The sequence below is a fragment of the Catharus ustulatus genome, chromosome 6 (assembly GCF_009819885.2).
Source record: "Catharus ustulatus isolate bCatUst1 chromosome 6, bCatUst1.pri.v2, whole genome shotgun sequence".
Lineage (NCBI taxonomy): Eukaryota > Metazoa > Chordata > Aves > Passeriformes > Turdidae > Catharus > Catharus ustulatus.
In genome coordinates, this window is record NC_046226.1 from 21,720,642 (window position 1) to 21,733,899 (window position 13,258).

Genomic DNA, 13,258 nt, shown 5'->3' on the forward strand with positions numbered 1-13,258 from the left:
TCCTTCCTGTTTTTACCATTTTAGCCCACAGAAATCAGAAGAAACAGCCATTAAATTCCATCATTTTATAATAAAAATGAAATTGTTTGTTTCACTGCTTGGCTAAATCAGCAAAAGACAAACACCAATACCTGAAACCCCTGTGGCTTCCACTGTGGCCAGAATGAAGCCTCACAAAAATGGCCATCTCAGCAAATATAGAACCCTGGGCTGCCACATTAACATAAATTACAGCAGCCAGAAATTATTGCTGCCTCTAATCTCCAAACACTCAGGAGCTGAACTGCGTTCAGCGGAATGACCTGTCCTCCATGATGCATTAGTGTTTGCACTCTCTCTCTCATGCGCACACAAAGCCCGTCCTTTTGAAGCACAGAGATTTATGTGTACTGAAATAAAAAGCCCAATAGTTTAACTGCTCCTGCCTGGTACCCTTCCTCCTCCTTAATAAAATCATCAACTCTTAGCCTTTTGAGGACAGTGGGACTTCTATTTTGGGTGAAGATCAAGAAACAAAGAGCAACCCAAAGTTTCAGCTAGCATCTTGCTACTGCCACCCAAGAAGACACAATACCTTTCTTCCATCTCATATTTCTAAACTCAAAGTGATGCGAAATAGTTTACAAGAAGTTACAAAGAACCTGCATGCAATCATGCTTGTACAAAGTCACATAAAAAAACCAACCTGCTGATCTTCTATTTTTTCAGGTTATGCTGTCCACCCCTCTGACCCATCCCCTACATCTCATGTCTTCTCTAACTTGTCTATACCACTCCTTAAAAACATTACAGCTATGCCTGAGAACAAGTTTGTCTAAAATTAAACTAGGAGAAACTAAAGTGCACAGGTTCTTATTTCTACTAAAGTTTGTCTTATTTGAACTAATAAATGACTTTTTGTTTGCTTTTGAAGTTCTTTTAGTTGTTTTCAACAAAACTGATGAAAACCAGGTTTAAACCAAAGTGAGTAGTCTGGCTCAAAAAAGGCTTATAGGAAGCACTATCTTAAATTAAACCAGTACAACTGATGACAGAGAAGACCAAAGGCTGAATGATTACTGCTGAAGACAGAATAACAAAGGTCTGCCTAAAATAATAATAATAAGCAGAGGTTAAATTGCAGTGGAAATGGCAGATTTAATTGCCACCCATGTATTTGAAAGATGGACACAAGGAGAGTTCAAAACAAGTTTCCACTTCAGAAAAAAGGTTAATATCATGCTTTTTGAGATCTTGAGCAATTAGAATTCTTTTTAAAATCCAGCAAACACAAAACACAACACAACACACTATAATTGTGCAACTCCTTCAAAAGTCATGTGAGTAGAACACTCTCCAGGCAGAGAGAGTGAGGGAAGTTTAGGTCTGGCTGAGCTCACGTGTGGTGTACCTGTGGGATGTAAGATTTGAGGAAGGATACATACAGAGAGAACTGGTGCTCTGAGGAGAGAGGAACATCTATGTTTCGTATCCTATTTTGTCTGAGAATGGAGGACTCTATATAGTCCTATAGTCTTTAACAAAAAAATCCATCAAAGTTTTCTGACTCCATGCAAATAACTTTCTCTTCATAAATGGAATAAACTACTACTCCCAAATTTAGACCAACAGTTGGAATGAAAAGAAGCACAGTTTTTAATAGGAAGGTGGCAGCAATAAATAACCTGGCATCTATTACTACAGTAAGAGCACACTGCTGACAATGACTGAAGGTTACTATTCAGAAATCATCCTACATAAAATGACAGATTAAATCAGGTCTAGCTCTACGCATAATACAACTCTTCCACACATTCAAATGTTATGTTCTAAAAGCCAGACAACAGCAAACACAACTCTCCACAATGCCATATGTGACCTGAAGACTCTACACTACCCTTCATTCTCCAGGACTGAACAACTGTTGTTAACACAGAAATACTAACACGTTAACATGTTAGTATCAAGGATCACGGCTATTACAAACCTACCAAATAAAATATCTGGAACAAAACAGTTATTAATAATCATACTTAGGACATTTTATTTAGGACTAGATGTTAGCAAAGTGCATTGACAGCATGTTAATGGCTATTTGATGCAGGCAACCCACACTGCAGAGCCAGGAGAGGCCCCAAAAGCTTGCTTTCAGAGAAAGCTTTGCATCTACTCTAAAAGGCCTTTTTAAAGACCAACAGCAACACCAGATTAAATCTGCAAATCTAAATCAGTGTTGAAAGTCTCCCACTCTTCTATTTCAAACTCATCACATGCTACCACCAAAATAATCAGCTGTGAAAGAGTGAATTATGTCTATATTTAAAGTTCATATTGTTTGGCTTTGGAGATGTATCCCCTTGAAACAGACACAGTCCTAACATCCCTCAAAGGCACTGCTTATAGGTTGTCTGCAGCCTCATCCATCTGCTTGGAAAATATTTAAAAGGATACATATCTACGAGACACACTCTATTAAAATATTTCCAGCAAATACTTCAAGCATATCTAGTTCTCCCTTCATTTATACCTCTCCTTTCATGCCAAGAGACAGCATTTTAACATTCAGGCCTATCGAGTTATGTCAGAAACTTAAACCACTGTCCTTGTGTCATCTATGTCAAAGATATCTCTTTTTTCTTCCTCTTCTTCCTCAGATCTAAGTCCCTGAGTCTAGAAAGGTTGTCTACTTCTTTTATGCTTCAGCTTCAACTGAGAAATCAATAAATGCTTTCAGCCTTTCCAACTTTATGTTTTTATTTGACAAGAGTATACAACAACAACAACGATCTATGTGACATGGTTACAGCAGAATATTCTTAGGTGTACTATCACATTGCTGCAATTGAACAGGGTACAATAAAAGAGATTTAAGCTAAGTGTTACCCTGCCTTTGCAATGAAGAGTGTGCAGTTAATTAAAGTAACTTACCTAACACAATATAGTCTGATACAGCATCCAAATCTTTCACCAGTAAAATTTTAAAGTGACACACTGACTCCATGATAAAAGGCATCCAACTCAGGGTCTTGTCCTGGAATAGCTGTTTTATTATCATTATTCAAGTACATGTTCCCTATTTCAGCAATCATACACTATAGTCCCTCTTGTCCTTCCTCCCAACCCGTTATGGGCTCACTGGACATTTCACAGACCTGTAGCGCCATACTACAAAAAAAAGAGGTTAAGGAGGATGGAGGTACAGGATTCCTGCTAAGTTTTGGGATACTTTACCCAATTACACCATAGGGTTGAATTAAGGATCGTGATATGGTTCTTAAAGCTTACATGACAACCATAAAATACTCATAGATATTAAGGAGAGATTAGGGGCCCCCACCTTGTCACAAGCACATTGAAATCGACAAAATATTTTTCTTAAATGAGCTCCTCATTTTGCTAATTTCCCTCCACCTAAAAACCCAAAACAAAACAAAATACAAATGATTGCCAAAAGCTCAAACGAGTGAACAAACAACAGAGATCATACAAACTAATCACAAAAAAAAGACTTGAGTTTTTTGTGAGAAATATTCAAAGAAGCAAGGCTAGGCTAATCAAGTGATGACAATGCAGGCAGGCTGGGATGTCCAAGGTACCTTCCTGCCCTGATAATTATATCTTTGGGCTGCATTGCCATAACTCTGGCTTATGGTAATCTCTTCTTTAAAAAAAAACAAAAAACACACAGAAAAGAAAAATCAAAGTCACCTATGGCTTGACAGGTCTGCAGTAAAGCCCAGCCATGTAGAAAATAGAGCAGCAGCTGCACTAAAGGATTGAAAAACAGAGTGAGCAAACTCCATCATCAGATAGAATTATCTTACTGGATTAAAAAAAATAAAAAAGGATAAAATAAATACACCCACCCTCACTCCCCAAATGTGTCACCCAAACCCAAGAGATTTGGGGTTCTCATGCAGGATATCTGCATATTATCCATTAACCTGCCTTACAGGCTTATTTTTTTTAAATGCTTGGCTCTCATTGGCATTTCAGAAGGAAGAAGCCAAAAGCATGCACAAGGCAAGGAAGTCTAACTTAGCTGACCGCTCTTCACAGTCATATTGCATGCCCAAGCCTCTTGGAGGAGTCATCCTGACAAGCATGGGAGGAGGGTTGTTCCCACATCCTGTCAGGACATAACAACTACAGGGCAAGCTCAGGTAAGGTAAGTATATCATAGCATCAGGAGACAGCATTCAAATCATCTCACAGAAACAGGCTCAAACCATATCTCCATGAACAACTATATTCTTAGAGTGAATACACATATCTACATACAAATCCAGAGGCAAATTTTAGATATCAAATTCTCACCTCAAGCTTCTCTGAGTATCTAAAACAGCTCTCCCCCTAAAAAAGTTCACCCAGATAAAGGTGATCACTAATGAATTGCGAGGTTCTAGTGTGCAGTTCTACATGCTCTCCAGAGGCTCTGGTAGCGCTACAATGCTACTCAGAGGTACAAGTACCTCCTTTTCCCTGAACCTACTGGAGCCAAATCCCTGCATAGGGATTGGTAATCTATTCCCCACAACGACCCTACTTAAATCTATAGGAGGAGGAGTGTCCTATTAGGCCTGTATCATTTCTGATGGTATTGTCAGTTGATAGCAAGAAATTGCAATTCTTGGAATACAACCAGACACTGTTCTCCCTCAAATGTCACCAAGATGATGACCTCAGATGTCATAATTTCCTAATTTCTTCTGTCCAGTTCTCACACCATGTCCTGCTCACTTTTTTTCTGCCTATTTGAATGTATGAAATCCCTGGCTGCATAGACTAAGGCATCTAAAAAGGTCAGCCCTCAGGTGTTTATGGAATATGTCCACTAACTTCATGTCTGGAATCAATGCTGTGTAGCACTCAAGTATCTCTTTATTAATGCATTTTTATATTTATGACTTGTTAAAAAAATCCTCAATGCCTCAAGGAAGTATTTACAGGATGGAAATTACAGGAAATCATATTAGCTAAGGAGTCAGTATGTCAGTACATGAATAGTGTAAATATACATCTTCTAAGGGTTATCATAAAGCAATGGAAAGTGAACACCAGTGAAGACCTCTGGAATTCTGGTGCTCTATCAATGTCCTGGTCTTCAGCAAAAGGTTTTTCACTTGTTTCCATCTCCTACACATCTGTAGCCTTTTGGGATTGTCAGCCCTCTGCATGTGCAGGAGAAGGGAAAAACCGCAGAGCCAACTATAAAAAGCAGAGGAGAAAAGGTGGGTGCCTTTATAACAGAAAAGTACTGAGGTACCCTTTGATGTAACCCTGCACTGCAGAGAAATCTTACCCACAGCAACAGCAGCCAAGGGCAGGGAGCACACCCTTCTACTGAATTTTCTATCATTTGTGAGATGATCACAGCATAAAACAGCACAGATAAATCCTGTAGCTGCAGTAAAAGTAGGTACCCAAGCCTGAAACAAAACAGACCTCACAGAGAAACAGAGTAATCCCAGGAATTTGCACTTAAATGTAAAAGACTTGAGGGAATTAAGGCATTTCTGTCACTTTGAAAATTCTTACTGCAATATGCTACAAGTACATTAGGATTATTAATAGAAGGATATATAAAAAGATAAATAAACTCTTGAAGAACTATGCTGATACACCACTGAAACAGTGAAACACCAAACTGGACTCAAAAGATAGCTTTTTATATTTTCTTAAAGCACAGCAGGACATTGCCCTGTTGTAGTGGTGTCTAGAGATGAAGAAGCAGCACCCTTTGGTACTGCACAGCCCTTCCCTCCCCATAACCCAGCTGAAGAGGGTAGGTGGCTGCAGAATCAATGCATACACATGCTAACCAATCCTCTGGAAGCACCGTCAGTCTCCATAGGGCCTGCAAGAAGCCAGAATTGCACTCCCATGGCCTCTCTCTTTCACACTCCAGTACACTTCAGCTGAAGCAAAAGTTCATGTTAGCTGCAGATCAGCAAGCTGCAGACTCATCCAAGCAACAGGTAGAGGGATAAATAATGGAAGGCGACACATTTGAAAGCAACTGGGAAGTGAAAAAGATTCACACAAAGACAAGACAAACAGCAACATGATAAAAAAAGTAGCTGAGATGAATGCAAGTGTCATTCACCTGCAAGAGGTGACAGCATACAAGTGACAGCTAGGGATACTCAGGAGTTTAACCAGTCCTCTAAGGATATGGTAACATGCAAATTATGAGCTGCCTCTGGGAAAGCACTTTTCCTAATTTCTCCTAAAATGTGTGAAATGGGCAGGGGTACATAATGCAGAGGCATTTTATAGATGTGCCCTTATGAAAAGACTAGGTCTTTTTGCATTTAGAACAATTGCAAGCCAAGGGCTATCTGTACTGCTTCAAGATGAGCTGCAGTGCATGTCTCCAACTGACCTTCAAAATGGTGCCACTAGGAACTGTCCTCAACAGGAAGATCTTACTACTGTTCCTTCCAATTTCAGAGCCACAGCTAAGACACAGCTCCAACAAAACTCACTCCTTAAAGACACCTTGTGAGATCTCAGTGTTTACCCATGAAAATCTGGCTTGTAGATGCACAGAGGTTCTTGAAAGAATGAATGGTAGGTGCACAGGCTGAACTTCGAAGAGAAACAGACACAGAAAAGAACACAATGCATTGACTTATTTCTTCAAATTCTGAAACTTTGCATCACTTCAGAGATGGTCTGTGGGATATGTTGGAGCCTCACTAGGTTCCAAGTAGAAATCTCTCACTAATATACCCAACTATCTGACTACCACTGGCATAAAAGAAAACATGCACATGTGACAATAGTGTATGAGCACATCTCTGGAAGGTCAAATAATACTTCAGTCTGTGTTGAAGCTCTTATTGTGCCTCTTGTCAGGAACTACAGGGTTTTTGCATAACAGATTTTCTAGAAGAAAATCCAGCATAGGCATAAAAAAAATTGTTTAATTCATATTAAAATATAACACTACAGACACAAACATTAACCTATTTTACCTCTTCTCCAGCAATGGGATGAAAAGAGATTTCAAGGTCATCACTCATCATCATTATAGCTTCAAAAAAAACAGTACTAGCAAGAGCTGTAGATAAGAATTATGTTTTTACCACTGTATCATCTAATTCCTTTAGTTTTCATAGGCATACCGTGTTATTTGGTTATTTTTGCAGTCTTTTTGCATTTGCAGATGTTCCAGCAAATGGTATTTATTAGAGGAATATTCCAGTCTTGAAAAGATGCACATTTCAAATAGCATATTTCACAGATAATGCAAATTTGAATGGGTTCAATAAAATGGAGAAAAGGTGAAAAAGAGGCCCGATTCACCAAGAAATATTTGCTAAAAAAGTTCCTGAAGAGCATGATTTAACCAAAACTTCTCCATTTGTGTAGGCCAAGAAACAAGAGTAAATATGCAAATGTATTATTTGTTCTGAAAAACTTTGAAACTTCAATATTAGTCTCAAGGTCTTGGTCTCTAGCTTGAAAGTAATGATGTAGAGTACCCGTACACAGTCCTCTCACATCTATATTTTTTTATCATTTTTTATATATAGTCAGAAATTAGATGACTCTCAAATGTCTGCAACACAAAAGTCTTACACTGTCATAAACGTGAATGATATTACTGTCTATTCACATGCCATTTCCAATCCGTGATCAAAAACTTTTGCCAATGAACCATGTAAAGACCCTAAGAAGTATTACAAACATTAGCGTTTACTTTCATACCTACAGCAGGCTGACCTGATATCAGAACTAGGTCTGCTATCCAGGAATTCTGACCATTTTGACTACCATGCCATGCCATCTCTCAGCCTTCATCACAGTAGCCCCACACCCAACTTCATAGTTCTTACTTCTAAATATTCTCCCAAATTCTCCACACAGCAGCACAGGAAAAGTCAATCTTACACTGAAGGAAATATAACAAAATCATCTATGCTGGAGAAAGCTGCAAGCAATTTCCAATTATTCCCTGATAGCTTGGCATGTCTTTATAGTGTCATTTAATGCTATCAGATAATAACTAGTTATTTTTCAGACAAATAGGTGGAATCTAATCCTCTTCTTCTACCTGGGTTTGCAGGACTTTTCTTGTGAATCATCGTATGAGAATTATCTCTTGAGATATTCTTCTCCAATGGAACAGGCTAAAAGATATCAGGTAAGTTCAGAGTTCACCAGGACACTTGACATTTTGTTCACAAAATGTTCTCATGCCGAATAGGTGGGATATTATGCTGAACAATGTTCCTCATGCTGCAAACATCAGCCTGAAAAGGACACATTTCATTGGGGTGGGCAATCTGGAACTAGCTAGAAATGCGGTAAAACAGAACTGATGGACATCAACCCAAGCTGCACACCCATCAAGAAATTAACATTAGTCAATACCAATTTTTAGCTCCAAAATCTGTACATGGGAAAAGAAAACAGAGTCTTTCACTGCTCTGTCATGATATGATTTTATGCAAGAATCAAAACACACTGGTAAGCTACAGCTTTTCTGATACAAAAAATGTTCACACCTCTGTCTCCAAACACATCATAAAAAGTTTTTCATCACAGGCACTTTAGCAGACTGTTTATGGTCTGCAAAAAATGAAAGAAATTATCTCTCCTTCATTCTAAGGGCACTAGGCCAGGGCAGCACAAAAAGAGAAACTGACATGGCTGTTGATTCACAAAAGATTTGTTTTAGGAATTATTCTAGGGTATTCCTTACCAGATGTCCTAGTCAAATTCCTTTCCCAACATCCTTCATTAAAATAGATAAGATAAATATAAAACAATTGGAAAAACATCTGAGGATTCGTCATATTCTGTAAACATCTCATTTGCAGCATGGTGTTTGTATTTATCTTCTTTTCATCCACCCTGATGTGAGCTGCTTTTGTAGTTCTCCACAGACTTAACACTAACATCTTGGGGAAAACCAAACCACTTTAGAATTTATTTTGGAATGTACAGATATAATACAGGAACATTAGTCTCAACCTTTATATGAGTTTCAGAGGCAAAACAGATAGTACATTAAGACTAGACTGCATAAAATTTCTCATGCATCAGATTTCGGTGTGAGTTAGAAAAAAGACTTTCTTTGAACTTGGTATTGCTTGCATTTGCATTTTGAAACTGAAATTTCCCCTTGAAACTCCCAATATGTTTCTGTTACCTTCAGGGAACAATAAGGGAGCCCTCCTGTGGATAATGCATCAAATTTAAATTCCCATGACCGACAAGGAGACTACGTAACCTAGGGGATAAAATGGCTCTATTTTAGAGCAAAGAGAGTGGGGTGGTAATCCACTGGAGGCTGTAGTTTAATTTAAATGGCTATTAACTTTGTTCCATCGGGGCAGTTATAGCTTAATTCATACTACTTTTCTGAAGCAAAAGAAATAATATCAAATAAAACATACAGGCTACAAAAGATATTTTAACAAGACAAAAAAAGTGTGATGGCTTTTTATATATATTATGAATGTTAAAATATAATTATTTATGCTTCCAGCTATTGGAAGGAACCTCATTCATGAGGTTTAACTTTTGGGACAATATTCACATGAGGGCATCAATATTGTTAATATTAGTAAAGTTAGGTATTTGCTCAGTCTGGAGTCTTAGTACGTCACTGCTTCCTTTACATGAGGCATGGCAAAAAATATAATACCCTCTTTCTTCTTTCTGTAACAGAAAAATATTCAGAAGGAGAGAACACCAAAACCAACTTTACTGCCTAACTTCAGGTCTTGTGTTGAACTCATCCCTTTTGCTGGCTTTAAACAGTAGCTCTGCTCTCATAAGGAGCAAAATGGCCACATTCACCATCACAACACACTGCTGTTTGTTGTCTGCTACTGGCTTCAAATATGTTTTTTAGAAAAAAAAAAAAAGAAAAAAGTATTTGGTCCTGATGGGATTTCAGCACTAAAAGAAAAAATTAATTTCTATGGCAACCACTTCCAGGAAAATGCAAATATCTTTAAAAGTTTTGCATAATCTTACATTGTAGACTATAGGTGTTGACTTCCATCACACCTTATAGGGCTTACAATTGCTCAGCACCTTACAGGATGGGGATTCTGATTCTGAAAATCATAATTGCTGAGTTTCTGCAATCCTCAGATTTATGCTTAGCTCCTATGAGCTCAATTCCCTTGGTTGATTTCACTTTTGAAGTGGTTGCATACAAAACACCAAGCACAGTAAAATCTTACAGCTATAGGGACTCCTACTACAGAGGACGCTACTGCAGGAATTGTACAGGCAAGTCAATTCACCAGCAGGAAAAACAAAAAGCAGCACTGGAAGTTAACAGAGCAAAACAATTTTTTTACAATTACCCTGGCAAGGAACTGAAGAATATTCAATGCAATTGAAACTGCAGGGAAAATTTAATAATCACTTGTAGTCCAATTTGTTCACAACACTGAAACTAATGCTCTATCTAAACTTACTACACAGCTTTTGTGGACTGCAAGTAATCAAGGCTTGACTTCTGCCTTCTATTGAAGGAATTTTATGACAGATTTTTACAAAAGTAGAGATAAAATTCAACAGTCTTTGCTATCATGAGTCCTCTGAAAAACTGCACCTAGTGTAGTATTTCTCTATCCCAGATGACAAGCCAATAAGGAATAAGACACAAAAACATGCCTTACTTCTCAGTCTGCCACCATTTAAGGCCTGATTTCCAAATTCAGACATGAGCAAGAAGATTTCCATTTCACTCAACTAAATCAAATCAAATCTATAATACAAGACATAGGTAAAATATCTACAAACTCAAACAGCAATCTTAGAATTTGGTATGTATAATGAAGTAATATTATAGGCTCAATACCCACATACCAGTGTGAGCACAGCAATTCTGAAAAATGGTCCATCAAAAGAACAGTATCATGCATATGGAAAGAAACAGGACAATGGACTTAATATTTCAGATCAGAAGTTTCCCCTATGCATGAAAAGATGTTTGAAATCCTAATGCACACTGGTATGCTTAATATTGCCAAAAATCCACAAGGAAGTTTAAATTAAACTACACAGAAGGATGCTTGAAGAAAGGAAAAAAAAAACCAAACAAAAACCAAAAAACAAACAAAAAACCCACAAAACAAACAAAAAACCAAAAACAAAAAAAAAACCAAACCACAACTGCTTGAAGACATGTAAAAACAGGAAAAACCCTAAACAATACCAAACACCAAGATAAAAGTGAAGAAAGGAAGTACCTTCACTTTGGGATAGAAGCTCTATTTAAACATTAGGAAAGCAAATCAGTGAGAAGTAAGATAACCACACTGAATATCTGGATCCAGAAAACAAATGAGGGTATCTTACAATAACTGGTCTCTCCAGATTTTCACACAATTACCCGATTTTGTCATGAGCCAAAAGTTGCAAAAATGTCCACTGCTCCTAGCAGTTTTAGGGAAGACGTCACCATAGAATAGAATTTCCAAAACTTAAGAACTTCTTTCAATACTAAAAAGAAAAAATTTCAAATCCTAGGATAATGTTCAAAGCTAGCCACATTGCAGAAACTGTGACTTATCAAATTCTGACCTAACACAGCATGAGACAGGAGAAAAGACTGAGGTAAAAAGGCATGACGCCAAACCAGTTTCAAAGATCTTTGTGACCAGAGGCAGATTTCAGTGATAGTTTTCATGATACCTTCAGCTGCCACCTTTTACTGGAGTATGAGCCAGGGTCACCACAATCCTGGAGATGAGATAGCAATATACAGGATAAGAAGGAGAGGAAAAACAAAATAAAAAGAAGATTCATGACAGAATTTGGAATCCTTGCAGCGTTTAATACATCTCCTTAGAGATCTTAATTGCACATCAATCTTCTTCAGCTGGAGAGTGAGAGGTGAACGTGCAATTCTTTAGCTTGGCACAGAGGGCAAACTGGAGTTAGAAGGAAAGGAGAAAAGAAGGGCATGCTCAATCGAAACTGGATTTTCTCTCCTCTTACCACAAGAAGACAAGAAGCTTTTTCTTAGTGCTTGCCAATACAGGAAAATTACTTTGGAACAAATAAGAATGTGGTTTAAAAGCATTCTGTCTGTAATTCCCTTATTCTATACCTAGAGTTCTTTTGGCAGTTAAGCTTAATCCACTTCTAACCCACACAAAGGCATGTTCTGTGCAGGGTGCCCACGCAAGGAATTAGCAGAGAATAAGTATGCTAAAGTAAGAAGATGTAAGCACAAAGTTCTTCATCAACCTTCATTGCCAATGTTACCCTTGTGACACTCCTGCCACCAAAGCAGGAAAAATAATCAGGTAGGAATCATTCTCCACTCCTATAAATGAAAGACAGACAAGAATTACTTTCTACTGGTATCACAGCAAGCCACATCCAAGCTATCTAGCCGTATTCAGACTGGCGTATTCAGGATAAAGCAAGAGCAGAGTAATGCCCAATGTATGCCATGTTTTGATGAAACAGAACACAATCCTCTTTAATGGCTTTAAGCTGTGTGTGATCTATGTGGCTCTAGACAGAACTTGGTTTTGGCTGGGACAGAATCTTCTTCCTAGTATCTGGTATAGTCCTGTGTTTTAGATTTAGTGTAAGAATAATGTTAATAACACACTCATGGTTTTAGTCAGCTTCTCATGCCCTGCCAAGGAGAAGGCTAGAGAGGCAGAAGTAGTTAAGAAGGGACACAGCCAGAATACCTGACTCCAAACTGATATTCCATGGCACACAGTGCCATTCTTATCATATAAACCAGGAGAAGGCTGGTCAGGGGTTGGCTGGGCATTGACTGGGGAGCGATGAGCATTGTGTATCACTTGCTTTGAGTATTCTAATGCTTTAGTTATTATAAGAATAATTATTGTCTTTCTTTTGTGTCCCATTTAATTGTCTTGGCCTCAGCACATAAGTTCTCACTTTTAGTCTTTCTCCTCCATTCCAGTGGCAGGGCCAGGGAGTGAGTAAGTAGCTGAGTGGTGCTCGATTGCCATCTGGGGTTTACCCATGACACTGTATGAGCAGTGTCTATGCAACAATAACAAGAAAAACAATTGTTACAGTCCAGACTTACCAGATTTAGATTGGAGATTTATGTAATCAACAGACACTTGATTAGCAACGATGACCTTGTCTGTATTTTATCCCATGAAATCAAGATTAGTAAAGTCACTAAAGTTGAGATTACTATCTCAAACTCCAAATCTCAAACTCTGCTGTTCTTCATGCTCCTAAAGGTATACCAACAAAGGAATACCCTGTGATACTCGCATTCATATCAACAATATTTTGTTCT

At 38.1% G+C, this 13,258-nt stretch overlaps 1 protein-coding gene and 1 long non-coding RNA gene across 27 annotated transcripts in view; one reads left to right on the plus strand and one right to left on the minus strand.

Moving 5' to 3' along the window:
• Positions 1 to 13,258, minus strand: part of NRXN3 (neurexin 3) — a 967,067-nt gene that overhangs the window by 455,262 nt on the left and 498,547 nt on the right. The window lies entirely within an intron of this gene.
• The window catches only part of LOC116997276, a 136,089-nt gene that overhangs the window by 102,636 nt on the left and 20,195 nt on the right, over positions 1 to 13,258 (plus strand). The window contains exon 3 of the long non-coding RNA XR_004418148.1: positions 8,054 to 8,131. This is a non-coding gene — a long non-coding RNA (uncharacterized LOC116997276). The remainder of the gene's footprint in view (positions 1 to 8,053; positions 8,132 to 13,258) is intronic.